The sequence below is a fragment of the Garra rufa genome, chromosome 2 (assembly GCF_049309525.1).
Source record: "Garra rufa chromosome 2, GarRuf1.0, whole genome shotgun sequence".
Lineage (NCBI taxonomy): Eukaryota > Metazoa > Chordata > Actinopteri > Cypriniformes > Cyprinidae > Garra > Garra rufa.
This window is the reverse complement of record NC_133362.1, coordinates 50,832,561-50,860,279: the sequence shown is the minus strand read 5'-3', so window position 1 is coordinate 50,860,279 and position 27,719 is coordinate 50,832,561. Positions and strand designations below refer to the sequence as shown.

At 45.6% G+C, this 27,719-nt stretch overlaps 31 non-coding genes across 31 annotated transcripts; 18 read left to right on the top strand and 13 right to left on the bottom strand.

Annotated features, from left to right (window-relative positions):
* Positions 1-8,346: 8,346 nt before the first annotated feature.
* LOC141327135 (U5 spliceosomal RNA) lies at positions 8,347-8,462 on the top strand. The gene has a single exon (XR_012354449.1). It is a non-coding gene; the product is annotated as a U5 spliceosomal RNA (small nuclear RNA).
* A 504-nt stretch (positions 8,463-8,966) lies between these two features.
* Positions 8,967-9,038, top strand: trnar-ucu (transfer RNA arginine (anticodon UCU)). Its single transcript has one exon. It is a non-coding gene; the product is annotated as a tRNA-Arg (tRNA).
* A 745-nt stretch (positions 9,039-9,783) lies between these two features.
* trnag-gcc (transfer RNA glycine (anticodon GCC)) lies at positions 9,784-9,854 on the bottom strand. Its single transcript has one exon. It is a non-coding gene; the product is annotated as a tRNA-Gly (tRNA).
* A 399-nt stretch (positions 9,855-10,253) lies between these two features.
* LOC141327235 (U5 spliceosomal RNA) lies at positions 10,254-10,369 on the top strand. The gene has a single exon (XR_012354542.1). It is a non-coding gene; the product is annotated as a U5 spliceosomal RNA (small nuclear RNA).
* Positions 10,370-10,873: 504 nt separating this feature from the next.
* On the top strand, positions 10,874-10,945 carry trnag-ucc (transfer RNA glycine (anticodon UCC)). Its single transcript has one exon. It is a non-coding gene; the product is annotated as a tRNA-Gly (tRNA).
* Positions 10,946-11,688: 743 nt separating this feature from the next.
* On the bottom strand, positions 11,689-11,759 carry trnag-gcc (transfer RNA glycine (anticodon GCC)). The gene has a single exon. It is a non-coding gene; the product is annotated as a tRNA-Gly (tRNA).
* A 399-nt stretch (positions 11,760-12,158) lies between these two features.
* LOC141327134 (U5 spliceosomal RNA) lies at positions 12,159-12,274 on the top strand. The gene has a single exon (XR_012354448.1). It is a non-coding gene; the product is annotated as a U5 spliceosomal RNA (small nuclear RNA).
* A 1,322-nt stretch (positions 12,275-13,596) lies between these two features.
* trnag-gcc (transfer RNA glycine (anticodon GCC)) lies at positions 13,597-13,667 on the bottom strand. The gene has a single exon. It is a non-coding gene; the product is annotated as a tRNA-Gly (tRNA).
* Positions 13,668-14,066: 399 nt separating this feature from the next.
* Positions 14,067-14,182, top strand: LOC141327132 (U5 spliceosomal RNA). The gene has a single exon (XR_012354446.1). It is a non-coding gene; the product is annotated as a U5 spliceosomal RNA (small nuclear RNA).
* A 504-nt stretch (positions 14,183-14,686) lies between these two features.
* trnag-ucc (transfer RNA glycine (anticodon UCC)) lies at positions 14,687-14,758 on the top strand. The gene has a single exon. It is a non-coding gene; the product is annotated as a tRNA-Gly (tRNA).
* A 723-nt stretch (positions 14,759-15,481) lies between these two features.
* trnag-gcc (transfer RNA glycine (anticodon GCC)) lies at positions 15,482-15,552 on the bottom strand. Its single transcript has one exon. It is a non-coding gene; the product is annotated as a tRNA-Gly (tRNA).
* Positions 15,553-15,951: 399 nt separating this feature from the next.
* On the top strand, positions 15,952-16,067 carry LOC141327131 (U5 spliceosomal RNA). Its single transcript, XR_012354445.1, has one exon. It is a non-coding gene; the product is annotated as a U5 spliceosomal RNA (small nuclear RNA).
* A 505-nt stretch (positions 16,068-16,572) lies between these two features.
* trnag-ucc (transfer RNA glycine (anticodon UCC)) lies at positions 16,573-16,644 on the top strand. The gene has a single exon. It is a non-coding gene; the product is annotated as a tRNA-Gly (tRNA).
* Positions 16,645-16,747: 103 nt separating this feature from the next.
* Positions 16,748-16,819, bottom strand: trnad-guc (transfer RNA aspartic acid (anticodon GUC)). The gene has a single exon. It is a non-coding gene; the product is annotated as a tRNA-Asp (tRNA).
* A 1,040-nt stretch (positions 16,820-17,859) lies between these two features.
* Positions 17,860-17,975, top strand: LOC141327130 (U5 spliceosomal RNA). Its single transcript, XR_012354444.1, has one exon. It is a non-coding gene; the product is annotated as a U5 spliceosomal RNA (small nuclear RNA).
* A 504-nt stretch (positions 17,976-18,479) lies between these two features.
* On the top strand, positions 18,480-18,551 carry trnag-ucc (transfer RNA glycine (anticodon UCC)). Its single transcript has one exon. It is a non-coding gene; the product is annotated as a tRNA-Gly (tRNA).
* A 745-nt stretch (positions 18,552-19,296) lies between these two features.
* Positions 19,297-19,367, bottom strand: trnag-gcc (transfer RNA glycine (anticodon GCC)). The gene has a single exon. It is a non-coding gene; the product is annotated as a tRNA-Gly (tRNA).
* A 399-nt stretch (positions 19,368-19,766) lies between these two features.
* Positions 19,767-19,882, top strand: LOC141327128 (U5 spliceosomal RNA). The gene has a single exon (XR_012354443.1). It is a non-coding gene; the product is annotated as a U5 spliceosomal RNA (small nuclear RNA).
* A 505-nt stretch (positions 19,883-20,387) lies between these two features.
* Positions 20,388-20,459, top strand: trnag-ucc (transfer RNA glycine (anticodon UCC)). The gene has a single exon. It is a non-coding gene; the product is annotated as a tRNA-Gly (tRNA).
* A 743-nt stretch (positions 20,460-21,202) lies between these two features.
* Positions 21,203-21,273, bottom strand: trnag-gcc (transfer RNA glycine (anticodon GCC)). Its single transcript has one exon. It is a non-coding gene; the product is annotated as a tRNA-Gly (tRNA).
* Positions 21,274-21,672: 399 nt separating this feature from the next.
* Positions 21,673-21,788, top strand: LOC141327238 (U5 spliceosomal RNA). Its single transcript, XR_012354545.1, has one exon. It is a non-coding gene; the product is annotated as a U5 spliceosomal RNA (small nuclear RNA).
* A 505-nt stretch (positions 21,789-22,293) lies between these two features.
* Positions 22,294-22,365, top strand: trnag-ucc (transfer RNA glycine (anticodon UCC)). Its single transcript has one exon. It is a non-coding gene; the product is annotated as a tRNA-Gly (tRNA).
* Positions 22,366-23,109: 744 nt separating this feature from the next.
* Positions 23,110-23,180, bottom strand: trnag-gcc (transfer RNA glycine (anticodon GCC)). The gene has a single exon. It is a non-coding gene; the product is annotated as a tRNA-Gly (tRNA).
* Positions 23,181-23,579: 399 nt separating this feature from the next.
* LOC141327223 (U5 spliceosomal RNA) lies at positions 23,580-23,695 on the top strand. The gene has a single exon (XR_012354532.1). It is a non-coding gene; the product is annotated as a U5 spliceosomal RNA (small nuclear RNA).
* A 505-nt stretch (positions 23,696-24,200) lies between these two features.
* trnag-ucc (transfer RNA glycine (anticodon UCC)) lies at positions 24,201-24,272 on the top strand. The gene has a single exon. It is a non-coding gene; the product is annotated as a tRNA-Gly (tRNA).
* A 743-nt stretch (positions 24,273-25,015) lies between these two features.
* Positions 25,016-25,086, bottom strand: trnag-gcc (transfer RNA glycine (anticodon GCC)). Its single transcript has one exon. It is a non-coding gene; the product is annotated as a tRNA-Gly (tRNA).
* Positions 25,087-25,485: 399 nt separating this feature from the next.
* Positions 25,486-25,601, top strand: LOC141327237 (U5 spliceosomal RNA). Its single transcript, XR_012354544.1, has one exon. It is a non-coding gene; the product is annotated as a U5 spliceosomal RNA (small nuclear RNA).
* A 682-nt stretch (positions 25,602-26,283) lies between these two features.
* On the bottom strand, positions 26,284-26,355 carry trnam-cau (transfer RNA methionine (anticodon CAU)). Its single transcript has one exon. It is a non-coding gene; the product is annotated as a tRNA-Met (tRNA).
* Positions 26,356-26,541: 186 nt separating this feature from the next.
* Positions 26,542-26,614, bottom strand: trnar-ccu (transfer RNA arginine (anticodon CCU)). The gene has a single exon. It is a non-coding gene; the product is annotated as a tRNA-Arg (tRNA).
* Positions 26,615-27,132: 518 nt separating this feature from the next.
* Positions 27,133-27,204, bottom strand: trnam-cau (transfer RNA methionine (anticodon CAU)). Its single transcript has one exon. It is a non-coding gene; the product is annotated as a tRNA-Met (tRNA).
* Positions 27,205-27,607: 403 nt separating this feature from the next.
* On the bottom strand, positions 27,608-27,679 carry trnam-cau (transfer RNA methionine (anticodon CAU)). The gene has a single exon. It is a non-coding gene; the product is annotated as a tRNA-Met (tRNA).
* Positions 27,680-27,719: the final 40 nt, after the last annotated feature.

The window sequence follows — 27,719 nt, the reverse complement described above, 5'->3', positions numbered from 1 at the left end:
CCCGGACAGAATAAGTTCGTCTTACTGTGCTCCCCATGCGTGTCATTCGGGACAGAACTCCAGCAGAGTCTATTCTGTGCATGGACGTTTTAATTCTGTCCCACTGAACACGATAGCCGTCAGACTGTAACAGTCCTTTGACAAATCTGTATCCAGCATACGGGACTCTTGCTTTAACAGCAGCAACTTTGTTGTCCAGTTCTTCATCTGACATAGAGCTGTATGAAGTCTTTGTTGAAATGCCAAGTTCTCTCATTCTTCTGAAAATTGTGCTCTGACTAAGACCGAGTAGATTGGCCACACACTTAACAGGTAATGGTATTTCAAAAAGATATGTCAGAAAATCTTCGGACAGCTCACATTTTGGACGTCTCCTTTCCCCTTGATCAAGTGTGAACAATATAGGTCTTTGTTCTTCCTCTATGCCAGCATGCACTAGTCTGCCTAATTGTTTCAGACCCTCTGTTATGGGGGGAGGTATATCAAAGATTCGGGATGCTGCATCAATTAAGATGTACTCTTGATTACAAACATACTCCAAATAATCAAGGTCAATAGAAGACTGTTTAAGGATCCACTGAAGTCTTGTCGTCAGACGTTCTAGTATGCTACGTAGGATTTCCTGAAAGACCAAGAAACACTGCTAAGTCTTTTTGAGCTACAATACACTAGCTTTGCTTTAAATGTGTAATTTAAATGCATTGTATTAAAATGTGACTAATAAGTTATAATTTCTGTAATGAATATGAAAACTGTTTCATTTAAATGATTGAAATGCATCAGTCCATAAACTAACTGGCTACTGCTGTTGCTAGTTTTCCCTCTGCTGGCTGTTGGTTATTTGCCTAGGTCGCTAGTTTTACACAAATGCCTATTAATGTCTTTTTAAAATGGCAGCTTTAGCCATTACAATTAAACACAAAACTCATTCACTATTCAGTCGCATACGCATCAACATGTGATATTTGAAATATTTTAAACTTACGTTTTCTCCTGATTCCATGGCTTCAGTAAAGCAGGTGAGCAGATGAGTCGCAATTCTTCTTCTATCTGTTGTTATTGGCAATTAACTCCAAAGTCGCAATTCTGAACTCTAGTGGCAGTTCTTAGTAAGGCAGTTTAATCGATCAGTGATCGTCTTGTCAAGCCTTAATCCATGACGTTTTTCCGGTTGGAAAAAATAATCGAGAGCGAGGAGAATTTTAAAACCGAGAGAGCGCAGATGATAACGCGAGCGAGCTGCCAATCTGAAAACGAGTTCGATCACACTGAGACATCGCTGCCACCTTCAAAACTGTGCTGGTTCACAATTTATACGCTCGTGATGACAGCTTTACTTGCCACATGGTTATGTTTCATCTGTTCAGTTTCTGTTTTTACGCTCTCGATTTCTGTTCCTGTGCTTGCTTATATTGTGTGTGCGCTCTCATAATAAAGACAGCTATCTGACGCCATAGTGTACATCTAGATTAATGCTTTGTGTGTTCCCCAACAGCCACATCTCCACCACTGCTGTCAGCTGCTGAACTGGAACGGTCTACCAAAGCAGTAAAAGGTGTTTCCGCAGGAGGTTCAGCACTGAGAAGAAAAGCTGAACATGAATTGAATCCTCCTTTATTATGTTGTTTGTGTTCTGGCTATGTTCTAGCCATGTTCCAATAACAGTGTGTTCGCCGTTGGCATATACTAACTGTCCTAAGGACTATGAATTGATTTCAGTCTGGGTAAGTACTTCTTTTATTATGAATTTTACACTGTTCTTTCTACATTTTTCCTTCCATCTTCAGATGATTTTGTTTTCAGTCAATAGATGTGTTCAACTTTGGGTGAAAGGGATATTCAGTAGCTTTGTGTCTTTATTAACACCAGCTCTTTTATGTTACTAATTGTAAAATGTTCTATATTTCAGTAACATCTGCTGCCCTCTCCAAACCACCTGCTGATGGCAAAAGTGGCCTTCAAGAATTGTCAGGATATGGTAAATAAATTACAGTTCTGATCACCAATTTAACTATTTGCCTTGTTTACAAAAGTAATACATTTGTTTTTTTGTTTTGTTTTTGTTTTTTTATTTTGTGATGTGTCACAATACTTTTGTCCACAGTACCAGCTCAGAAGACACCTGTGCCTCTTCCTAAAGAGTTGAAGTTTCTTGTCCAAGAGCCAGCCTTTTTGGAACAATCAGAGCCTTCAGTACCAACTACAGGTGTGTGATATTTATTTACTTTTACTTAGCATGTCTAGTGAATCACATTCCACACTAGAAGATGTTTCACTCTTTTGTTTATATATATATATATTAATATTAATAGTCTATCTATTATTCTATTTGCAGAGCCATTGTCTTCTGCTCCTGACACTTTGTCAGTGACCAGTCTGGATCCTCTACAGCAGACAACTCAAGGTAAGCATCTAAATAATTTTTCACACATATGCCTGATTAATATAAAGTCTGTACTTATTCTTCTTTATTTCAACCAGGTACAACAGCCCATCCCAGAAATCCTCCTCCACCACTTGGTTATGACCATGATGTCCGCCAATGGAAGTGTTCCCAGCAGCAGAGGATCTGGATGAAGACAGAGCTGGAATCCATGGGCCAGTGGCCTGGCTCGATTCCTGTTAGCAACCCCATGAAGACCGTGTCATTGTGACGTTTACCTCCTCAGCCAGAACTAATGGACACCATCACCGATCTGCCATCTCCTAAATATTTCCAGCTTCATCCATTTTTTATTTGGAAGCCTGAAAATGATACCCTGATGGCCAGGCTGAGGAACAACTACACTCTGCCATGCTTTGAAGGGTGTAGACAGCCACAGGTGACATCTGCAGGAGTTGGTAGACCTCGTGTGATTGCAGGCATCACAAGTCAATACTATCTGTTTTCTTCACGTCTGTGCTGCAAAGTCTGTAAAAAAAAAATGTATGCAGACAACCCACAGTGGCTGGAAAAGCTCCCCAAACGCTTCACAAACCTGTTGCCAGCTGTTCTCACTTATAAGAAGGCTGTGTGTAAATCTCTGTTGGATGAACTGCGGCGTACTGGTAAATCACCCACAGACATGGCCAACCAGGTGATGGAAATGATGCATCTTAAATATGAACGTGCTCACTTGGCCTACCTCCTCAGTTGTCAGAATATCTTGGATGCTGAGGCTGGAAAGTATGGACAGAGAAGCATCACAGGATTCCTGAGAAAGGAGACCCAGCCTGCTCCCTTTGGCGAGTATGCTGATCCCAATGGATGGAGTGGAATTGCGGTGTCTGCACATTATCTCACTGACTGTCTCCTGCACGAGTATCAGCGCCAAGAGAGAGCTATTATACAGCTCCTACAAGGAACCTTTGGGCAGGCATTTTGTTCCGACCACACCCGAAAGGTGGCCAGGAAGGTTACATTTACTTCTGGCACAATGTCATCCTATGCCATCATGAATGAAAGTTGGATGATCTTATCATGGGTGATGGTACAGTCAGAGACGGAAAAGTCCCTGGAGCCCATGTACAGGGGACTCGCAAATCGGTACCAGACGGCAGGAATGGAGAAGGCACATTACCAGTGGGTTGACAGGTAGGCTTGATAATTCTGTACCTTGCCTAAGACATATCACATAGAGAATGTATACATCAGTTAATACTATTATCCTGACTGATGAACAGATCCATTGACTGATTTTAACATTAACATTATACTTTTCTGGTTTTTTTTCCCCAGAGATTGCTGTGCACCATTCAGAGTGCCAGACTCTCACAAAACAGAGCACCTGAACTGGGAAGCATGGCAGACTACAGATGACATTATTGCCGAAGCCACTTCTGGAAACTTAGAGAACAAGTGTGCTTCCAGATCTTTCTACAATCAGCACATCATGATCAAGCTGGACCTGTTCCATTGTATGAGGTGCTTCCTCCATGAGTGTGTTTCTGAGCATCATGCCCTTTACAGCTCCTTCTCCCAGTTCTTGTCTGCTGCCTTCTGTGTTGTGGATCAGGAAGATCTGCAGAAGCTCAAGGATGCTTACGCATTTTGTGGTATTGAGCCTTGATCCAGAGGTTGCCGGTGAAATCTTGTACAGGCATGGTGGAACACAGCAACTGAACCACGTTCAGGGTGAGGGGGCCAAAGTTCCAGTATGGATCCCCATAAGAGGAACTTCTCAGCAAGAGGGGTACCACTTCCACCAGGCTCAGTGGGTCACTGGCACACGTGTCTCCTCAGAACTGTTTCAAGCTCAGGGGATGACCGGAGTGGCACGCTGGAATTTTCAGCGTCTGGTGGACCTAAAACAGCCAGGTGTTCAGCTTCCAGCAGCCTTTGATCCAGCTCTGATGGCAGAGATGAATACAGTCTCAGAAAGGCTGTTAGGTGTGCCAAAGTATCCTGCCCTTTGGGTATCTAGCAGAGATACTGGAGAAAGATTTGGGCTGGAGTATGTTGAACCTGGATGTCGCCCTGTTGTCCTGGACTGGGAAAAGCACAAGACCAAGACGACTGAAGTACATCCAGCTGAGCAGAGTGACACATCCACTGCCATGTCGCAATACACTTCTGGTCCTCTTGATGTGACTCCAAGTCCTTATCTAGAGTCAGGTAAACTTTTACAGACACAGGAACTGAAAAGACATATATGCTTCATTATATATATATTTACAAAGTGTTTCATTTTCTGTTGTTGTTTCTGTTGTTGTTGTTGTTGTTGTTGTAGTGACCGCCAGTTCCCAGCCTGTCCCCTTGCTGTCCTCATCTTTTCCATGCAAGGCTGAGCATTCTTCAGAGATAGGTGAACATTTGTTAGACACACAGTGTCATGTCATCCCAGTATCTCATTTGTATTTTTGTCTTAAAAATGCATTTACAATTGTTTACTTGCTATTGTAGTGACCTCCAGTCCCCAACCTGTACCTTCTCTGTCCTCATCTTTTCCTGGTCACGCTGATCTTCGTTCAGAAACAGGTGAGTAGTAACAGATGGTCAAACCAAAAACGTTTCTGCTATTTATCATCTTGGCTAAATACTGATTAAATGTTAATGTGATTGTTGTAGGTGCCACATTCACACCACCTTTGCCCATGAAAGCCTCACCTGCTAGCAGCCGCACTGGACCTGTGAAGACTGGTGGTAGAGTGTTTGTGTTAGATCACAAAAAGTGGACAGCCCCAATGAAGGAGACCATTGACACTTTACTAAAGAAACACCATGGAAAGAAGGACATGCTTAAGCTTGTGGATCAGGAGTATGCAGCAATGGTCCACAGTTCCTGTACTGACCCTAACAGCATGCTCCATTCAACCACAAGATTACACATCTCACAGTATGTCAAACACCTTGCAAAACTCTTAAACACCAGTTCTTCCTTAAATACAAGTCCAGAAAAACTTGTTGAGACACAACAACTCTGGTATTCGCTGACAGAGGGTAGTGAAACTATTAGTGTTCCAGTTATAACTGTGACTCCAGCAGTCATGCTCACACCTGCACCTCCTCCAACCACACCTATGACTCACGTGGCTGTTGAGAAAATTGTGGAAGAAATTATGGAGAGACAGCAACAGCAGCTGCAGCAAAAGCAACAGCAACAACCCACCGAACAGAAAAAGAAAGAAACAAAGACCTGTCTCGCCTGTGGACAGCCCAAATCTCGGTACGAGAATGATGGCTCCTCCATTCACTTCTTTTACCAGCAGGGTCCTGTTAGATACTTCTATTGTTCAACAAAGGTTTTTACAACCTACAGTGCAGAAGGTCTAACAAACCAAAGAATGCCTTTTCAGGACTTTATGGAGACAGAGTTTTTTCAGAGGGAACTGGAAGCCACAAAAAAACGAGTTGAGGAGAAAGGGCAACAGAAACGGAAGAGGTCTGATACGCAACCTCAACCCACTGGTCGCCTGTGCAGATTCTGCAAAATGGAACTGAAGCAGGGCCCAAACAGTCCACATGTTCACACGGGCTTTCCCGGGGTATCAGGGAAATACACATACTGTCCTGCTAAAGTCTTTTTTATTTACAAAGATCAGGGCATGGACAAAGAGTTGACCTGGAAAGACTTTAAAGATTCTGCTTTTTATGAGGCAGAAAAGCAAAGATGGATTGCAGAGAAAGGAAAATAAGTCTTTTTTTTTCCTTTTGTTTTCTGTAAATAATTATATATGTTCTTTGGATTTATTTAGATTTCATTGATAGTTTTTATTGTTTTATAGTTTCACCTACTTCATATAACTCTGTAACTATAATAATAACTGATTAGAAACCTTTTAATCCACAACTCATGTCAATATTATTTTTATGTCATATAAATTAAAATGTTGTTTTTTTACTTTTAAATCTTTTGTTAATTTGATGTTTGTAGATTAAAACCTGACATTAATAAATAACATTTATTTCTGCTTAATTTTGTCTGAGCTAAACTGGCCAATAAACACACATTTACAAAAATAAGCAAATAAAATTAATAAAGTAGAAATGCAACTAAAATATATCACACTTGTTTGTACCCACAAAAACATATAAACTTTAAAAACAAATTTACAGGATTTACAGTTGCAAATTATATATATATATATATATATATATATATATATATATATATATATATATATATATATATATATATATTATACTATACAAATACATAAAAATTAAATTATGTATAAATTATATAAAATTTAATATAAAGTTGCTGCCTTATTTTGTACATTTGGAATGTGCAGAATAACATGAACATTGAATTTTGAATAACATTTATAAAGTTCAGTATTTATATAGTAAATACAAAAATAAAATATATGAATATATAAATATGTTTTACATATAAATATATATAATATAAAATATATTTATTAACATATGTCAAATAAAACATTTATAAACATAACATGACAAATAAATTTTGAATTTTGAGTAAGATTTATATATGTTTTATTAAATCTGATGCTGTCCAAGGTGCTGATTCAATACTGTAGCTACTTTGGCCAATAACCACACATAAAAGAAATATAAATAATTGTTTCATGTAAATAATGATGTAACGTTTTTACTGGAAGGCTGTAGGGTGTCTTTTTGTGTTTACATTTGCTGTAAGTTCACATTTGAGCAGAGCGCAAAACTGCAGTGAGCGGGATTCGAACCCCGGTCCAGACGTTTACCCCAAATAATGTGAAAAAATCTGATTGGTTGTCGGTGTAATTCAAAACCTTGGACAGCGGCAACAAAGCTTGCATTTCATTGGCTGTCAGCGTGTTCCAACTATTCACGACCTGCCCCCGCGTGACAGGCGGAGATACTGTCCACTATACTAACGAGGAGCTGTACCCGCTGTGCTTCGCCCCCAGCCGACTTGACTTCACCGACATCAGCATAAGGAGCCACTACTCCATGAAAAAAACAAATCAACCTGCCTTGATCTTATTGAGTCTCCCAATATCTTGAATGCTACACAGTACAGGGGGTCCTCATTTGGACCACTTTACTATTATTACTATTTTTTTTTACTTTTCATAATGGGAACATGAAAAAAGGATGGAAAATCATGTGGCAGTAACATCGCATTTACGTGGATCATATCGCCCACTGCTAGAATTCTACCACTGAACCACCAATGCTCGGAAAGGAGAGAGAACGTTTGGAATTAACACCGCATTTACGAGTATATTGCCCACTGCTAAACTTCGTCAACCTATAGATAAAGTGAACAAGTTTTATAGGCATTTGACGAATATAGACGGACTAATGAGTTTCTGAAAAGATTCGGCAGGGAACGGGGGTTAGTCGGTATGCAAAGGTTGGAGCTCCTTCAAGTAAATCAGGCTTCATTTTAAAGAACCTTACACACATGCAAGCACACACACAACTTAATTAAAAGCACTCCGTTCCTGCATTGGCCAGGAATCGGACCCGGGTCTCCCGCGTGGCAGGCAAGAATTCTACCACTGAACCACCAATGCTCGGCTGGGAGACTTTCGGCCTTCACATTGCCCTGGATTTAGTAATGGTGCGTAACTGTTACACGTCAAATCCAGGTAAAGGGGGGTTGGGTCAATATGCAAAGTTTGGAGCTCCTTCTAGCAAATCAGGCTTGGCCTTCAAGGCTCATTTTAAAGAATCCCACACACATGCAAACACACACCCCTTACTTAAAAGAACTCTGTTCCTGCATTTGCCCGGGAATCAGAGCCAGGCCTCCTGTGTGGCAGGCGAGAATGGATGATGGAAGAGACTTTTTAACTTTTACTCCTCCCATTTGGAGTGAGGGGGAGATGAAAATCTTATCGGCACCCTAGATTACCCTTTGTGAGTATAGTGGTTTACCACAGGGAGCGCACATGCTCAAGCGCATGGGCACACAACTCGAGTTTCTCTTCATAGACGCATAAATCTTTCGCCTTTTACTAAAGATTTCCGTGGAGGGGAACCTTTCCGAGTGACCTGTATTTTTGGGTGCTCTGCTCACAGCAGAGCTGCACTGCAGTTTCAATAGCAGACTAAATCTGACCACACACCAATGTGCATTGGAGCAAAGCGTGCTTTCTCGTGGACCGTGTTTGCAGCCTTTGCGCTTCCTGTGTCGCAACTTCACATTTTTTTCAGCCAGCATGGAAAGACAGCACTCTCATGACATGATGGGATCCAAACCTTGGGCTTCAGCTACTTTGGCCCTGTCAGTGACTTATGTACTTCCAGCATTCTTTTCTGCTCACAACAGAGCTGTATTGGAGTGTCAAGAGTAAAACTGGCCACCAGCCAATGGGCGGTGGAACGAAGCGCGCCTCACCACGTTCTGTACTTGCGGCCTTTGCGCTTTCTGCGTCGCAGCTCCAGATTTCTTTAGCCCGCATGGAAAGACAGCACTCTCTCGTACATGACGGGATACAAACAAAGATGGCTTCAGCTCCTTTTGCCCTATCAGTGACTTGTGCATTTCAAGCATTCTTTTCAGATGGCTAAAAGCTGGAGTCGGGAACTTGCGTTGGTGGTATAGTGGTGAGCATAGCTGCCTTCTAAGCAGTTGACCCGGGTTCGATTCCCGGCCAACGCATTTGTTTTGGCTCTGGCTGACGTTGAAGCAGAACTCCTTCTGTGACCTCTGTCAGCACCAAAATCTTTTGGATGAGTCGTTCAGCAGCAGCAAAGAGCTGGGTCTCCCCGTCGGGGAATCGAACCCCGGTCTTCCACGTGACAGGCGGAGATACTGTCCACTATACTAACGAGGAGCTGTACCCGCTGTGCTTCGCCCCCAGCCGACTTGACTTCACCGACATCAGCATAAGGAGCCACTACTCCATGAAAAAAACAAATCAACCTGCCTTGATCTTATTGAGTCTCCCAATATCTTGAATGCTACACATTACAGGGGGTCCTCATTTGGACCACTTTACTACTATTACTTTTTTTTTTTTACTTTTCATAATGGGAACATGAAAAAAAGGATGGGAAATCATGTGGCAGTAACATCGCATTTACATGGATCATATCGCCCACTGCTAGAATTCTACCACTGAACCACCAATGCTCGGAAAGGAGAGAGAACGTTTGGAATTAACACCGCATTTACGAGTATATTGCCCACTGCTAAACTTCGTCAACCTATAGATAAAGTGAACAAGTTTTATAGGCATTTGACGAATATAGACGGACTAATGAGTTTCTGAAAAAATTCGGCAGGGAACGGGGGTTGGTCGGTATGCAAAGGTTGGAGCTCCTTCAAGTAAATCAGGCTTCATTTTAAAGAACCTTACACACATGCAAGCACACACACAACTTAATTAAAAGCACTCCGTTCCTGCATTGGCCGGGAATCGGACCCGGGTCTCCCGCGTGGCAGGCGAGAATTCTACCACTGAACCACCAATGCTCGGCTGGGAGACTTTCGGCCTTCACATTGCCCTGGATTTAGTATTGGTGCGTAACTGTTACACGTCAAATCCAGGTAAAGGGGGGTTGGGTCAATATGCAAAGTTTGGAGCTCCTTCTAGCAAATCAGGCTTGGCCTTCAAGGCTCATTTTAAAGAATCCCACACACATGCAAACACACACCCCTTACTTAAAAGAACTCTGTTCCTGCATTTGCCCGGGAATCAGAGCCAGGCCTCCTGTGTGGCAGGCGAGAATGGATGATGGAAGAGACTTTTTAACTTTTACTCCTCCCATTTGGAGTGAGGGGGAGATGAAAATCTTATCGGCACCCTAGATTACCCTTTGTGAGTATAGTGGTTTACCACAGGGAGCGCACATGCTCAAGCGCATGGGCACACAATTCGAGTTTCTCTTCATAGACGCATAAATCTTTCGCCTTTTACTAAAGATTTCCGTGGAGGGGAACCTTTCCGAGTGACCTGTATTTTTGGGTGCTCTGCTCACAGCAGAGCTGCACTGCAGTTTCAATAGCAGACTAAATCTGACCACACACCAATGTGCATTGGAGCAAAGCGTGCTTTCTCGTGGACCGTGTTTGCAGCCTTTGCGCTTCCTGTGTCGCAACTTCACATTTTTTTCAGCCAGCATGGAAAGACAGCACTCTCATGACATGATGGGATCCAAACCTTGGGCTTCAGCTACTTTGGCCCTGTCAGTGACTTATGTACTTCCAGCATTCTTTTCTGCTCACAACAGAGCTGTATTGGAGTGTCAAGAGTAAAACTGGCCACCAGCCAATGGGCGGTGGAACGAAGCGCGCCTCACCACGTTCTGTACTTGCGGCCTTTGCGCTTTCTGCGTCGCAGCTCCAGATTTCTTTAGCCCGCATGGAAAGACAGCACTCTCTCGTACATGACGGGATACAAACAAAGATGGCTTCAGCTCCTTTTGCCCTATCAGTGACTTGTGCATTTCAAGCATTCTTTTCAGATGGCTAAAAGCTGGAGTCGGGAACTTGCGTTGGTGGTATAGTGGTGAGCATAGCTGCCTTCCAAGCAGTTGACCCGGGTTCGATTCCCGGCCAACGCATTTGTTTTGGCTCTGGCTGACGTTGAAGCAGAACTCCTTCTGTTACCTCTGTCAGCACCAAAATCTTTTGGATGAGTCGTTCAGCAGCAGCAAGGAGCTGGGTCTCCCCGTCGGGGAATCGAACCCCGGACTTCCGCGTGACAGGCGGAGATACTGTCCACTATACTAACGAGGAGCTGTACCCGCTGTGCTTCGCCCCCAGCCGACTTGACTTCACCGACATCAGCATAAGGAGCCACTACTCCATGAAAAAAACAAATCAACCTGCCTTGATCTTATTGAGTCTCCCAATATCTTGAATGCTACACAGTACAGGGGGTCCTCATTTGGACCACTTTACTATTATTACTATTTTTTTTTACTTTTCATAATGGGAACATGAAAAAAGGATGGGAAATCATGTGGCAGTAACATCGCATTTACGTGGATCATATCGCCCACTGCTAGAATTCTACCACTGAACCACCAATGCTCGGAAAGGAGAGAGAACGTTTGGAATTAACACCGCATTTACGAGTATATTGCCCACTGCTAAACTTCGTCAACCTATAGATAAAGTGAACAAGTTTTATAGGCATTTGACGAATATAGACGGACTAATGAGTTTCTGAAAAGATTCGGCAGGGAACGGGGGTTGGTCGGTATGCAAAGGTTGGAGCTCCTTCAAGTAAATCAGGCTTCATTTTAAAGAACCTTACACACATGCAAGCACACACACAACTTAATTAAAAGCACTCCGTTCCTGCATTGGCCGGGAATCGGACCCGGGTCTCCCGCGTGGCAGGCGAGAATTCTACCACTGAACCACCAATGCTCGGTTGGGAGTCTTTCGGCCTTCACATTGCCCTGGATTTAGTAATGGTGCGTAACTGTTACACGTCAAATCCAGGTAAAGGTGGGTTGGGTCAATATGCAAAGTTTGGAGCTCCTTCTAGCAAATCAGGCTTGGCCTTCAAGGCTCATTTTAAAGAATCCCACACACATGCAAACACACACCCCTTACTTAAAAGAACTCTGTTCCTGCATTTGCCCGGGAATCAGAGCCAGGCCTCCTGTGTGGCAGGCGAGAATGGATGATGGAAGAGACTTTTTAACTTTTACTCCTCCCATTTGGAGTGAGGGGGAGATGAAAATCTTATCGGCACCCTAGATTACCCTTTGTGAGTATAGTGGTTTACCACAGGGAGCGCACATGCTCAAGCGCATGGGCACACAACTCGAGTTTCTCTTCATAGACGCATAAATCTTTCGCCTTTTACTAAAGATTTCCGTGGAGGGGAACCTTTCCGAGTGACCTGTATTTTTGGGTGCTCTGCTCACAGCAGAGCTGCACTGCAGTTTCAATAGCAGACTAAATCTGACCACACACCAATGTGCATTGGAGCAAAGCGTGCTTTCTCGTGGACCGTGTTTGCAGCCTTTGCGCTTCCTGTGTCGCAACTTCACATTTTTTTTCAGCCAGCATGGAAAGACAGCACTCTCATGACATGATGGGATCCAAACCTTGGGCTTCAGCTACTTTGGCCCTGTCAGTGACTTATGTACTTCCAGCATTCTTTTCTGCTCACAACAGAGCTGTATTGGAGTGTCAAGAGTAAAACTGGCCACCAGCCAATGGGCGGTGGAACGAAGCGCGCCTCACCACGTTCTGTACTTGCGGCCTTTGCGCTTTCTGCGTCGCAGCTCCAGATTTCTTTAGCCCGCATGGAAAGACAGCACTCTCTCGTACATGACGGGATACAAACAAAGATGGCTTCAGCTCCTTTTGCCCTATCAGTGACTAGTGCATTTCAAGCATTCTTTTCAGATGGCTAAAAGCTGGAGTCGGGAACTTGCGTTGGTGGTATAGTGGTGAGCATAGCTGCCTTCCGAGCAGTTGACCCGGGTTCGATTCCCGGCCAACGCATTTGTTTTGGCTCTGGCTGACGTTGAAGCAGAACTCCTTCTGTGACCTCTGTCAGCACCAAAATCTTTTGGATGAGTCGTTCAGCAGCAGCAAAGAGCTGGGTCTCCCCGTCGGGGAATCGAACCCCGGTCTTCCACGTGACAGGCGGAGATACTGTCCACTATACTAACGAGGAGCTGTACCCGCTGTGCTTCGCCCCCAGCCGACTTGACTTCACCGACATCAGCATAAGGAGCCACTACTCCATGAAAAAAACAAATCAACCTGCCTTGATCTTATTGAGTCTCCCAATATCTTGAATGCTACACATTACAGGGGGTCCTCATTTGGACCACTTTACTACTATTACTTTTTTTTTTTTACTTTTCATAATGGGAACATGAAAAAAAGGATGGGAAATCATGTGGCAGTAACATCGCATTTACATGGATCATATCGCCCACTGCTAGAATTCTACCACTGAACCACCAATGCTCGGAAAGGAGAGAGAACGTTTGGAATTAACACCGCATTTACGAGTATATTGCCCACTGCTAAACTTCGTCAACCTATAGATAAAGTGAACAAGTTTTATAGGCATTTGACGAATATAGACGGACTAATGAGTTTCTGAAAAAATTCGGCAGGGAACGGGGGTTGGTCGGTATGCAAAGGTTGGAGCTCCTTCAAGTAAATCAGGCTTCATTTTAAAGAACCTTACACACATGCAAGCACACACACAACTTAATTAAAAGCACTCCGTTGCTGCATTGGCCGGGAATCGGACCCGGGTCTCCCGCGTGGCAGGCGAGAATTCTACCACTGAACCACCAATGCTCGGCTGGGAGAGTTTCGGCCTTCACATTGCCCTGGATTTAGTATTGGTGCGTAACTGTTACACGTCAAATCCAGGTAAAGGGGGGTTGGGTCAATATGCAAAGTTTGGAGCTCCTTCTAGCAAATCAGGCTTGGCCTTCAAGGCTCATTTTAAAGAATCCCACACACATGCAAACACACACCCCTTACTTAAAAGAACTCTGTTCCTGCATTTGCCCGGGAATCAGAGCCAGGCCTCCTGTGTGGCAGGCGAGAATGGATGATGGAAGAGACTTTTTAACTTTTACTCCTCCCATTTGGAGTGAGGGGGAGATGAAAATCTTATCGGCACCCTAGATTACCCTTTGTGAGTATAGTGGTTTACCACAGGGAGCGCACATGCTCAAGCGCATGGGCACACAACTCGAGTTTCTCTTCATAGACGCATAAATCTTTCGCCTTTTACTAAAGATTTCCGTGGAGGGGAACCTTTCCGAGTGACCTGTATTTTTGGGTGCTCTGCTCACAGCAGAGCTGCACTGCAGTTTCAATAGCAGACTAAATCTGACCACACACCAATGTGCATTGGAGCAAAGCGTGCTTTCTCGTGGACCGTGTTTGCAGCCTTTGCGCTTCCTGTGTCGCAACTTCACATTTTTTTCAGCCAGCATGGAAAGACAGCACTCTCATGACATGATGGGATCCAAACCTTGGGCTTCAGCTACTTTGGCCCTGTCAGTGACTTATGTACTTCCAGCATTCTTTTCTGCTCACAACAGAGCTGTATTGGAGTGTCAAGAGTAAAACTGGCCACCAGCCAATGGGCGGTGGAACGAAGCGCGCCTCACCACGTTCTGTACTTGCGGCCTTTGCGCTTTCTGCGTCGCAGCTCCAGATTTCTTTAGCCCGCATGGAAAGACAGCACTCTCTCGTACATGACGGGATACAAACAAAGATGGCTTCAGCTCCTTTTGCCCTATCAGTGACTTGTGCATTTCAAGCATTCTTTTCAGATGGCTAAAAGCTGGAGTCGGGAACTTGCGTTGGTGGTATAGTGGTGAGCATAGCTGCCTTCCAAGCAGTTGACCCGGGTTCGATTCCCGGCCAACGCATTTGTTTTGGCTCTGGCTGACGTTGAAGCAGAACTCCTTCTGTTACCTCTGTCAGCACCAAAATCTTTTGGATGAGTCGTTCAGCAGCAGCAAGGAGCTGGGTCTCCCCGTCGGGGAATCGAACCCCGGACTTCCGCGTGACAGGCGGAGATACTGTCCACTATACTAACGAGGAGCTGTACCCGCTGTGCTTCACCGACATCAGCATAAGGAGCCACTACTCCATGAAAAAAACAAATCAACCTGCCTTGATCTTATTGAGTCTCCCAATATCTTGAATGCTACACAGTACAGGGGGTCCTCATTTGGACCACTTTACTATTATTACTATTTTTTTTTTACTTTTCATAATGGGAACATGAAAAAAGGATGGGAAATCATGTGGCAGTAACATCGCATTTACGTGGATCATATCGCCCACTGCTAGAATTCTACCACTGAACCACCAATGCTCGGAAAGGAGAGAGAACGTTTGGAATTAACACCGCATTTACCAGTATATTGCCCACTGCTAAACTTCGTCAACCTATAGATAAAGTGAACAAGTTTTATAGGCATTTGACGAATATAGACGGACTAATGAGTTTCTGAAAAGATTCGGCAGGGAACGGGGGTTGGTCGGTATGCAAAGGTTGGAGCTCCTTCAAGTAAATCAGGCTTCATTTTAAAGAACCTTACACACATGCAAGCACACACACAACTTAATTAAAAGCACTCCGTTCCTGCATTGGCCGGGAATCGGACCCGGGTCTCCCGCGTGGCAGGCGAGAATTCTACCACTGAACCACCAATGCTCGGCTGGGAGACTTTCGGCCTTCACATTGCCCTGGATTTAGTAATGGTGCGTAACTGTTACACGTCAAATCCAGGTAAAGGGGGGTTGGGTCAATATGCAAAGTTTGGAGCTCCTTCTAGCAAATCAGGCTTGGCCTTCAAGGCTCATTTTAAAGAATCCCACACACATGCAAACACACACCCCTTACTTAAAAGAACTCTGTTCCTGCATTTGCCCGGGAATCAGAGCCAGGCCTCCTGTGTGGCAGGCGAGAATGGATGATGGAAGAGACTTTTTAACTTTTACTCCTCCCATTTGGAGTGAGGGGGAGATGAAAATCTTATCGGCACCCTAGATTACCCTTTGTGAGTATAGTGGTTTACCACAGGGAGCGCACATGCTCAAGCGCATGGGCACACAACTCGAGTTTCTCTTCATAGACGCATAAATCTTTCGCCTTTTACTAAAGATTTCCGTGGAGGGGAACCTTTCCGAGTGACCTGTATTTTTGGGTGCTCTGCTCACAGCAGAGCTGCACTGCAGTTTCAATAGCAGACTAAATCTGACCACACACCAATGTGCATTGGAGCAAAGCGTGCTTTCTCGTGGACCGTGTTTGCAGCCTTTGCGCTTCCTGTGTCGCAACTTCACATTTTTTTTCAGCCAGCATGGAAAGACAGCACTCTCATGACATGATGGGATCCAAACCTTGGGCTTCAGCTACTTTGGCCCTGTCAGTGACTTATGTACTTCCAGCATTCTTTTCTGCTCACAACAGAGCTGTATTGGAGTGTCAAGAGTAAAACTGGCCACCAGCCAATGGGCGGTGGAACGAAGCGCGCCTCACCACGTTCTGTACTTGCGGCCTTTGCGCTTTCTGCGTCGCAGCTCCAGATTTCTTTAGCCCGCATGGAAAGACAGCACTCTCTCGTACATGACGGGATACAAACAAAGATGGCTTCAGCTCCTTTTGCCCTATCAGTGACTAGTGCATTTCAAGCATTCTTTTCAGATGGCTAAAAGCTGGAGTCGGGAACTTGCGTTGGTGGTATAGTGGTGAGCATAGCTGCCTTCCAAGCAGTTGACCCGGGTTCGATTCCCGGCCAACGCATTTGTTTTGGCTCTGGCTGACGTTGAAGCAGAACTCCTTCTGTGACCTCTGTCAGCACCAAAATCTTTTGGATGAGTCGTTCAGCAGCAGCAAAGAGCTGGGTCTCCCCGTCGGGGAATCGAACCCCGGTCTTCCGCGTGACAGGCGGAGATACTGTCCACTATACTAACGAGGAGCTGTACCCGCTGTGCTTCGCCCCCAGCTGACTTGACTTCACCGACATCAGCATAAGGAGCCACTACTCCATGAAAAAAACAAATCAACCTGCCTTGATCTTATTGAGTCTCCCAATATCTTGAATGCTACACATTACAGGGGGTCCTCATTTGGACCACTTTACTACTATTACTTTTTTTTTTTTACTTTTCATAATGGGAACATGAAAAAAAGGATGGGAAATCATGTGGCAGTAACATCGCATTTACATGGATCATATCGCCCACTGCTAGAATTCTACCACTGAACCACCAATGCTCGGAAAGGAGAGAGAACGTTTGGAATTAACACCGCATTTACGAGTATATTGCCCACTGCTAAACTTCGTCAACCTATAGATAAAGTGAACAAGTTTTATAGGCATTTGACGAATATAGACGGACTAATGAGTTTCTGAAAAAATTCGGCAGGGAACGGGGGTTGGTCGGTATGCAAAGGTTGGAGCTCCTTAAAGTAAATCAGGCTTCATTTTAAAGAACCTTACACACATGCAAGCACACACACAACTTAATTAAAAGCACTCCGTTCCTGCATTGGCCGGGAATCGGACCCGGGTCTCCCGCGTGGCAGGCGAGAATTTTACCACTGAACCACCAATGCTCGGCTGGGAGACTTTCGGCCTTCACATTGCCCTGGATTTAGTATTGGTGCGTAACTGTTACACGTCAAATCCAGGTAAAGGGGGGTTGGGTCAATATGCAAAGTTTGGAGCTCCTTCTAGCAAATCAGGCTTGGCCTTCAAGGCTCATTTTAAAGAATCCCACACACATGCAAACACACACCCCTTACTTAAAAGAACTCTGTTCCTGCATTTGCCCGGGAATCAGAGCCAGGCCTCCTGTGTGGCAGGCGAGAATGGATGATGGAAGAGACTTTTTAACTTTTACTCCTCCCATTTGGAGTGAGGGGGAGATGAAAATCTTATCGGCACCCTAGATTACCCTTTGTGAGTATAGTGGTTTACCACAGGGAGCGCACATGCTCAAGCGCATGGGCACACAACTCGAGTTTCTCTTCATAGACGCATAAATCTTTCGCCTTTTACTAAAGATTTCCGTGGAGGGGAACCTTTCCGAGTGACCTGTATTTTTGGGTGCTCTGCTCACAGCAGAGCTGCACTGCAGTTTCAATAGCAGACTAAATCTGACCACACACCAATGTGCATTGGAGCAAAGCGTGCTTTCTCGTGGACCGTGTTTGCAGCCTTTGCGCTTCCTGTGTCGCAACTTCACATTTTTTTCAGCCAGCATGGAAAGACAGCACTCTCATGACATGATGGGATCCAAACCTTGGGCTTCAGCTACTTTGGCCCTGTCAGTGACTTATGTACTTCCAGCATTCTTTTCTGCTCACAACAGAGCTGTATTGGAGTGTCAAGAGTAAAACTGGCCACCAGCCAATGGGCGGTGGAACGAAGCGCGCCTCACCACGTTCTGTACTTGCGGCCTTTGCGCTTTCTGCGTCGCAGCTCCAGATTTCTTTAGCCCGCATGGAAAGACAGCACTCTCTCGTACATGACGGGATACAAACAAAGATGGCTTCAGCTCCTTTTGCCCTATAAGTGACTTGTGCATTTCAAGCATTCTTTTCAGATGGCTAAAAGCTGGAGTCGGGAACTTGCGTTGGTGGTATAGTGGTGAGCATAGCTGCCTTCCAAGCAGTTGACCCGGGTTCGATTCCCGGCCAACGCATTTGTTTTGGCTCTGGCTGACGTTGAAACAGAACTCCTTCTGTGACCTCTGTCAGCACCAAAATCTTTTGGATGAGTCGTTCAGCAGCAGCAAAGAGCTGGGTCTCCCCGTTGGGGAATCGAACCCCGGTCTTCCGCGTGACAGGCGGAGATACTGTCCACTATACTAACGAGGAGCTGTACCCGCTGTGCTTCGCCCCCAGCCCACTTGACTTCACCGACATCAGCATAAGGAGCCACTACTCCATGAAAAAAACAAATCAACCTGCCTTGATCTTATTGAGTCTCCCAATATCTTGAATGCTACACAGTACAGGGGGTCCTCATTTGGACCACTTTACTATTATTACTATTTTTTTTTTTACTTTTCATAATGGGAACATGAAAAAAGGATGGGAAATCATGTGGCAGTAACATCGCATTTACGTGGATCATATCGCCCACTGCTAGAATTCTACCACTGAACCACCAATGCTCGGAAAGGAGAGAGAACGTTTGGAATTAACACCGCATTTACCAGTATATTGCCCACTGCTAAACTTCGTCAACCTATAGATAAAGTGAACAAGTTTTATAGGCATTTGACGAATATAGACGGACTAATGAGTTTCTGAAAAGATTCGGCAGGGAACGGGGGTTGGTCGGTATGCAAAGGTTGGAGCTCCTTCAAGTAAATCAGGCTTCATTTTAAAGAACCTTACACACATGCAAGCACACACACAACTTAATTAAAAGCACTCCGTTCCTGCATTGGCCGGGAATCGGACCCGGGTCTCCCGCGTGGCAGGCGAGAATTCTACCACTGAACCACCAATGCTCAGCTGGGAGACTTTCGGCCTTCACATTGCCCTGGATTTAGTAATGGTGCGTAACTGTTACACGTCAAATCCAGGTAAAGGGGGGTTGGGTCAATATGCAAAGTTTGGAGCTCCTTCTAGCAAATCAGGCTTGGCCTTCAAGGCTCATTTTAAAGAATCCCACACACATGCAAACACACACCCCTTACTTAAAAGAACTCTGTTCCTGCATTTGCCCGGGAATCAGAGCCAGGCCTCCTGTGTGGCAGGCGAGAATGGATGATGGAAGAGACTTTTTAACTTTTACTCCTCCCATTTGGAGTGAGGGGGAGATGAAAATCTTATCGGCACCCTAGATTACCCTTTGTGAGTATAGTGGTTTACCACAGGGAGCGCACATGCTCAAGCGCATGGGCACACAACTCGAGTTTCTCTTCATAGACGCATAAATCTTTCGCCTTTTACTAAAGATTTCCGTGGAGGGGAACCTTTCCGAGTGACCTGTATTTTTGGGTGCTCTGCTCACAGCAGAGCTGCACTGCAGTTTCAATAGCAGACTAAATCTGACCACACACCAATGTGCATTGGAGCAAAGCGTGCTTTCTCGTGGACCGTGTTTGCAGCCTTTGCGCCTCCTGTGTCGCAACTTCACATTTTTTTTCAGCCAGCATGGAAAGACAGCACTCTCATGACATGATGGGATCCAAACCTTGGGCTTCAGCTACTTTGGCCCTGTCAGTGACTTATGTACTTCCAGCATTCTTTTCTGCTCACAACAGAGCTGTATTGGAGTTTCAAGAGTAAAACTGGCCACCAGCCAATGGGCGGTGGAACGAAGCGCGCCTCACCACGTTCTGTACTTGCGGCCTTTGCGCTTTCTGCGTCGCAGCTCCAGATTTCTTTAGCCCGCATGGAAAGACAGCACTCTCTCGTACATGACGGGATACAAACAAAGATGGCTTCAGCTCCTTTTGCCCTATCAGTGACTTGTGCATTTCAAGCATTCTTTTCAGATGGCTAAAAGCTGGAGTCGGGAACTTGCGTTGGTGGTATAGTGGTGAGCATAGCTGCCTTCCAAGCAGTTGACCCGGGTTCGATTCCCGGCCAACGCATTTGTTTTGGCTCTGGCTGACGTTGAAACAGAACTCCTTCTGTGACCTCTGTCAGCACCAAAATCTTTTGGATGAGTCGTTCAGCAGCAGCAAAGAGCTGGGTCTCCCCGTTGGGGAATCGAACCCCGGTCTTCCGCGTGACAGGCGGAGATACTGTCCACTATACTAACGAGGAGCTGTACCCGTTGTGCTCCGCCCCCAGCCGACTTGACTTCACCGACATCAGCATAAGGAGCCACTACTCCATGAAAAAAACAAATCAACCTGCCTTGATCTTATTGAGTCTCCCAATATCTTGAATGCTACACATTACAGGGGGTCCTCATTTGGACCACTTTACTATTATTACTATTTTTTTTTACTTTTCATAATGGGAACATGAAAAAAGGATGGGAAATCATGTGGCAGTAACATCGCATTTACGTGGATCATATCGCCCACTGCTAGAATTCTACCACTGAACCACCTATGCTCGGAAAGGAAGGAGAACGTTTGGAATTAACACCGCATTTACCAGTATATTGCCCACTGCTAAACTTCGTCAACCTATAGATAAAGTGAACAAGTTTTATAGGCATTTGACGAATATAGACGGACTAATGAGTTTCTGAAAAGATTCGGCAGGGAACGGGGGTTGGTCGGTATGCAAAGGTTGGAGCTCCTTCAAGTAAATCAGGCTTCATTTTAAAGAACCTTACACACATGCAAGCACACACACAACTTAATTAAAAGCACTCCGTTCCTGCATTGGCCGGGAATCGGACCCGGGTCTCCCGCGTGGCAGGCGAGAATTCTACCACTGAACCACCAATGCTCGGCTGGGAGACTTTCGGCCTTCACATTGCCCTGGATTTAGTAATGGTGCGTAACTGTTACACGTCAAATCCAGGTAAAGGGGGGTTTGGTCAATATGCAAAGTTTGGAGCTCCTTCTAGCAAATCAGGCTTGGCCTTCAAGGCTCATTTTAAAGAATCCCACACACATGCAAACACACACCCCTTGCTTAAAAGAACTCTGTTCCTGCATTTGCCCGGGAATCAGAGCCAGGCCTCCTGTGTGGCAGGCGAGAATGGATGATGGAAGAGACTTTTTAACTTTTACTCCTCCCATTTGGAGTGAGGGGGAGATGAAAATCTTATCGGCACCCTAGATTACCCTTTGTGAGTATAGTGGTTTACCACAGGGAGCGCACATGCTCAAGCGCATGGGCACACAACTCGAGTTTCTCTTCATAGACGCATAAATCTTTCGCCTTTTACTAAAGATTTCCGTGGAGGGGCACCTTTCCGAGTGACCTGTATTTTTGGGTGCTCTGCTCACAGCAGAGCTGCACTGCAGTTTCAATAGCAGACTAAATCTGACCACACACCAATGTGCATTGGAGCAAAGCGTGCTTTCTCGTGGACCGTGTTTGCAGCCTTTGCGCTTCCTGTGTCGCAACTTCACATTTTTTTTCAGCCAGCATGGAAAGACAGCACTCTCATGACATGATGGGATCCAAACCTTGGGCTTCAGCTACTTTGGCCCTGTCAGTGACTTATGTACTTCCAGCATTCTTTTCTGCTCACAACAGAGCTGTATTGGAGTGTCAAGAGTAAAACTGGCCACCAGCCAATGGGCGGTGGAACGAAGCGCGCCTCACCACGTTCTGTACTTGCGGCCTTTGCGCTTTCTGCGTCGCAGCTCCAGATTTCTTTAGCCCGCATGGAAAGACAGCACTCTCTCGTACATGACGGGATACAAACAAAGATGGCTTCAGCTCCTTTTGCCCTATAAGTGACTTGTGCATTTCAAGCATTCTTTTCAGATGGCTAAAAGCTGGAGTCGGGAACTTGCGTTGGTGGTATAGTGGTGAGCATAGCTGCCTTCCAAGCAGTTGACCCGGGTTCGATTCCCGGCCAACGCATTTGTTTTGGCTCTGGCTGACGTTGAAACAGAACTCCTTCTGTGACCTCTGTCAGCACCAAAATCTTTTGGATGAGTCGTTCAGCAGCAGCAAAGAGCTGGGTCTCCCCGTTGGGGAATCGAACCCCGGTCTTCCGCGTGACAGGCGGAGATACTGTCCACTATACTAACGAGGAGCTGTACCCGCTGTGCTTCGCCCCCAGCCCACTTGACTTCACCGACATCAGCATAAGGAGCCACTACTCCATGAAAAAAACAAATCAACCTGCCTTGATCTTATTGAGTCTCCCAATATCTTGAATGCTACACAGTACAGGGGGTCCTCATTTGGACCACTTTACTATTATTACTATTTTTTTTTTACTTTTCATAATGGGAACATGAAAAAAGGATGGGAAATCATGTGGCAGTAACATCGCATTTACGTGGATCATATCGCCCACTGCTAGAATTCTACCACTGAACCACCAATGCTCGGAAAGGAGAGAGAACGTTTGGAATTAACACCGCATTTACCAGTATATTGCCCACTGCTAAACTTCGTCAACCTATAGATAAAGTGAACAAGTTTTATAGGCATTTGACGAATATAGACGGACTAATGAGTTTCTGAAAAGATTCGGCAGGGAACGGGGGTTGGTCGGTATGCAAAGGTTGGAGCTCCTTCAAGTAAATCAGGCTTCATTTTAAAGAACCTTACACACATGCAAGCACACACACAACTTAATTAAAAGCACTCCGTTCCTGCATTGGCCGGGAATCGGACCCGGGTCTCCCGCGTGGCAGGCGAGAATTCTACCACTGAACCACCAATGCTCAGCTGGGAGACTTTCGGCCTTCACATTGCCCTGGATTTAGTAATGGTGCGTAACTGTTACACGTCAAATCCAGGTAAAGGGGGGTTGGGTCAATATGCAAAGTTTGGAGCTCCTTCTAGCAAATCAGGCTTGGCCTTCAAGGCTCATTTTAAAGAATCCCACACACATGCAAACACACACCCCTTACTTAAAAGAACTCTGTTCCTGCATTTGCCCGGGAATCAGAGCCAGGCCTCCTGTGTGGCAGGCGAGAATGGATGATGGAAGAGACTTTTTAACTTTTACTCCTCCCATTTGGAGTGAGGGGGAGATGAAAATCTTATCGGCACCCTAGATTACCCTTTGTGAGTATAGTGGTTTACCACAGGGAGCGCACATGCTCAAGCGCATGGGCACACAACTCGAGTTTCTCTTCATAGACGCATAAATCTTTCGCCTTTTACTAAAGATTTCCGTGGAGGGGAACCTTTCCGAGTGACCTGTATTTTTGGGTGCTTTGCTCACAGCAGAGCTGCACTGCAGTTTCAATAGCAGACTAAATCTGACCACACACCAATGTGCATTGGAGCAAAGCGTGCTTTCTCGTGGACCGTGTTTGCAGCCTTTGCGCCTCCTGTGTCGCAACTTCACATTTTTTTTCAGCCAGCATGGAAAGACAGCACTCTCATGACATGATGGGATCCAAACCTTGGGCTTCAGCTACTTTGGCCCTGTCAGTGACTTATGTACTTCCAGCATTCTTTTCTGCTCACAACAGAGCTGTATTGGAGTTTCAAGAGTAAAACTGGCCACCAGCCAATGGGCGGTGGAACGAAGCGCGCCTCACCACGTTCTGTACTTGCGGCCTTTGCGCTTTCTGCGTCGCAGCTCCAGATTTCTTTAGCCCGCATGGAAAGACAGCACTCTCTCGTACATGACGGGATACAAACAAAGATGGCTTCAGCTCCTTTTGCCCTATCAGTGACTTGTGCATTTCAAGCATTCTTTTCAGATGGCTAAAAGCTGGAGTCGGGAACTTGCGTTGGTGGTATAGTGGTGAGCATAGCTGCCTTCCAAGCAGTTGACCCGGGTTCGATTCCCGGCCAACGCATTTGTTTTGGCTCTGGCTGACGTTGAAACAGAACTCCTTCTGTGACCTCTGTCAGCACCAAAATCTTTTGGATGAGTCGTTCAGCAGCAGCAAAGAGCTGGGTCTCCCCGTTGGGGAATCGAACCCCGGTCTTCCGCGTGACAGGCGGAGATACTGTCCACTATACTAACGAGGAGCTGTACCCGTTGTGCTCCGCCCCCAGCCGACTTGACTTCACCGACATCAGCATAAGGAGCCACTACTCCATGAAAAAAACAAATCAACCTGCCTTGATCTTATTGAGTCTCCCAATATCTTGAATGCTACACATTACAGGGGGTCCTCATTTGGACCACTTTACTATTATTACTATTTTTTTTTACTTTTCATAATGGGAACATGAAAAAAGGATGGGAAATCATGTGGCAGTAACATCGCATTTACGTGGATCATATCGCCCACTGCTAGAATTCTACCACTGAACCACCTATGCTCGGAAAGGAAGGAGAACGTTTGGAATTAACACCGCATTTACCAGTATATTGCCCACTGCTAAACTTCGTCAACCTATAGATAAAGTGAACAAGTTTTATAGGCATTTGACGAATATAGACGGACTAATGAGTTTCTGAAAAGATTCGGCAGGGAACGGGGGTTGGTCGGTATGCAAAGGTTGGAGCTCCTTCAAGTAAATCAGGCTTCATTTTAAAGAACCTTACACACATGCAAGCACACACACAACTTAATTAAAAGCACTCCGTTCCTGCATTGGCCGGGAATCGGACCCGGGTCTCCCGCGTGGCAGGCGAGAATTCTACCACTGAACCACCAATGCTCGGCTGGGAGACTTTCGGCCTTCACATTGCCCTGGATTTAGTAATGGTGCGTAACTGTTACACGTCAAATCCAGGTAAAGGGGGGTTTGGTCAATATGCAAAGTTTGGAGCTCCTTCTAGCAAATCAGGCTTGGCCTTCAAGGCTCATTTTAAAGAATCCCACACACATGCAAACACACACCCCTTGCTTAAAAGAACTCTGTTCCTGCATTTGCCCGGGAATCAGAGCCAGGCCTCCTGTGTGGCAGGCGAGAATGGATGATGGAAGAGACTTTTTAACTTTTACTCCTCCCATTTGGAGTGAGGGGGAGATGAAAATCTTATCGGCACCCTAGATTACCCTTTGTGAGTATAGTGGTTTACCACAGGGAGCGCACATGCTCAAGCGCATGGGCACACAACTCGAGTTTCTCTTCATAGACGCATAAATCTTTCGCCTTTTACTAAAGATTTCCGTGGAGGGGCACCTTTCCGAGTGACCTGTATTTTTGGGTGCTCTGCTCACAGCAGAGCTGCACTGCAGTTTCAATAGCAGACTAAATCTGACCACACACCAATGTGCATTGGAGCAAAGCGTGCTTTCTCGTGGACCGTGTTTGCAGCCTTTGCGCTTCCTGTGTCGCAACTTCACATTTTTTTTGAGCCAGCATGGAAAGACAGCACTCTCATGACATGATGGGATCCAAACCTTGGGCTTCAGCTACTTTGGCCCTGTCAGTGACTTATGTACTTCCAGCATTCTTTTCTGCTCACAACAGAGCTGTATTGGAGTGTCAAGAGTAAAACTGGCCACCAGCCAATGGGCGGTGGAACGAAGCGCGCCTCACCACGTTCTGTACTTGCGGCCTTTGCGCTTTCTGCGTCGCAGCTCCAGATTTCTTTAGCCCGCATGGAAAGACAGCACTCTCTCGTACATGATGTGGAAATCGTGCACTGGTCTTTTCAACATAACATGATTCTTGCACAAATTTCTAACTTGTCTTGAAGCACTTGGGCACAAATAAAAGTGAAACAACCTTAGCAGAGGATGGTTTCGATCCATCGACCTCTGGGTTATGGGCCCAGCACGCTCCCGCTGCGCCACTCTGCTTGTCTTGATGTAGAGTCTGTGCACTGGTCTTTTCAACATAACGAATCTTGCACACATTTCTAAATTGTCTTGCAGCACCTGGGCACATATAAAAGTGACACAAGCTTAGCAGAGGATGGTTTCGATCCATCGACCTCTGGGTTATGGGCCCAGCACGCTTCCGCTGCGCCACTCTGCTTGTCTTGATGTAGAGCTTGTGCACTGGTCTTTTCAACATAACATGATTCTTGCACATATTTCTAACTTGTCTTGCAGCACTTGGGCACATATAAAAGTGACACAAGCTCAGCAGAGGATGGTTTCGATCCATCAGCTTCTGGGTTATGGGCCCAGCACGCCTTCGCTGCGCCACTCTGCTGAAAGTCACCCCAGATGGGACTCGAACCCACAATCCCTGGCTTAGGAGGCCAGTGCCTTATCCATTAGGCCACTGGGGCTGTCATGTAGTTGTTTACTTTTTCTTTTAGTTCTCCATCTCATTCAGCTTCTGGATGAACAACTATTGTGAGAGGACCAAGTGACTTTAGGCTTTCAAGAACAGGCTCTGAATATTTCTCTTTTTTGGGGGCTCTGTCATATATACAAGCTCAGAAGTCTTAGCAGAGGATGGTTTCGATCCATCGACCTCTGGGTTATGGGCCCAGGAAGCTTCCGCTGCGCCACTCTGCTTGACTTGATGCGGAGCTCGTGCACTGGTCTTTTCAACATAACGAATCTTGCACAAATTTCTAACTTGTCTTGAAGCACTTGGGCACAAATAAAAGTGAAACAAGCTTAGCAGAGGATGGTTTCGATCCATCGACCTCTGGGTTATGGGCCCAGCACTCTTCCGCTGCACCACTCTGCTGGACTTGATGTGGGGCTTGTGCACTGGTCTTTTCAACACAACATGATTCTTGCACAAATTTCCAAGTTGTCTTGAAGCACTTGGGCACGAATAAAAGTGAAACAAGCTTAGCAGAGGATGGTTTCGATCCATCGACCTCTGGGTTATGGGCCCAGCACGCTTCCGCTGCGCCACTCTGCTTGACTTGATGTAGAGCTTGTGCACTGGTCTTTTCAACATAACATGATTCTTGCACATATTTCTAACTTGTCTTGCAGCACTTGGGCACATATAAAAGTGAAACAAGCTCAGCAGAGGATGGTTTCGATCCATCGACTTCTGGGTTATGGGCCCAGCACGCCTTCGCTGCGCAACTCTGCTGAAAGTCACCCCAAATGGGACTCGAACCCACAATCCCTGCCTTATCCATTAGGCCACTGGGGCTGTCATGTAGTTGTTTACTTTTTCTTTTAGTTCTCCATCTCATTCAGCTTCTGGATGAACAACTTTTGTGAGAGGACCAAGTGACTTTAGGTTTTCACGAACAGGCTCTGAACATTTCTCTTTTTTCGGGGCTCTGTCATATATACAAGCTCAGAAGTCTTAGCAGAGGATGGTTTCGATCCATCGACCTCTGGGTTATGGGCCCAGCACGCTTCCGCTGCGCCACTCTGCTTTCCTTGACGAGAGTACCATACGCCGGTCTTTTCAAAATC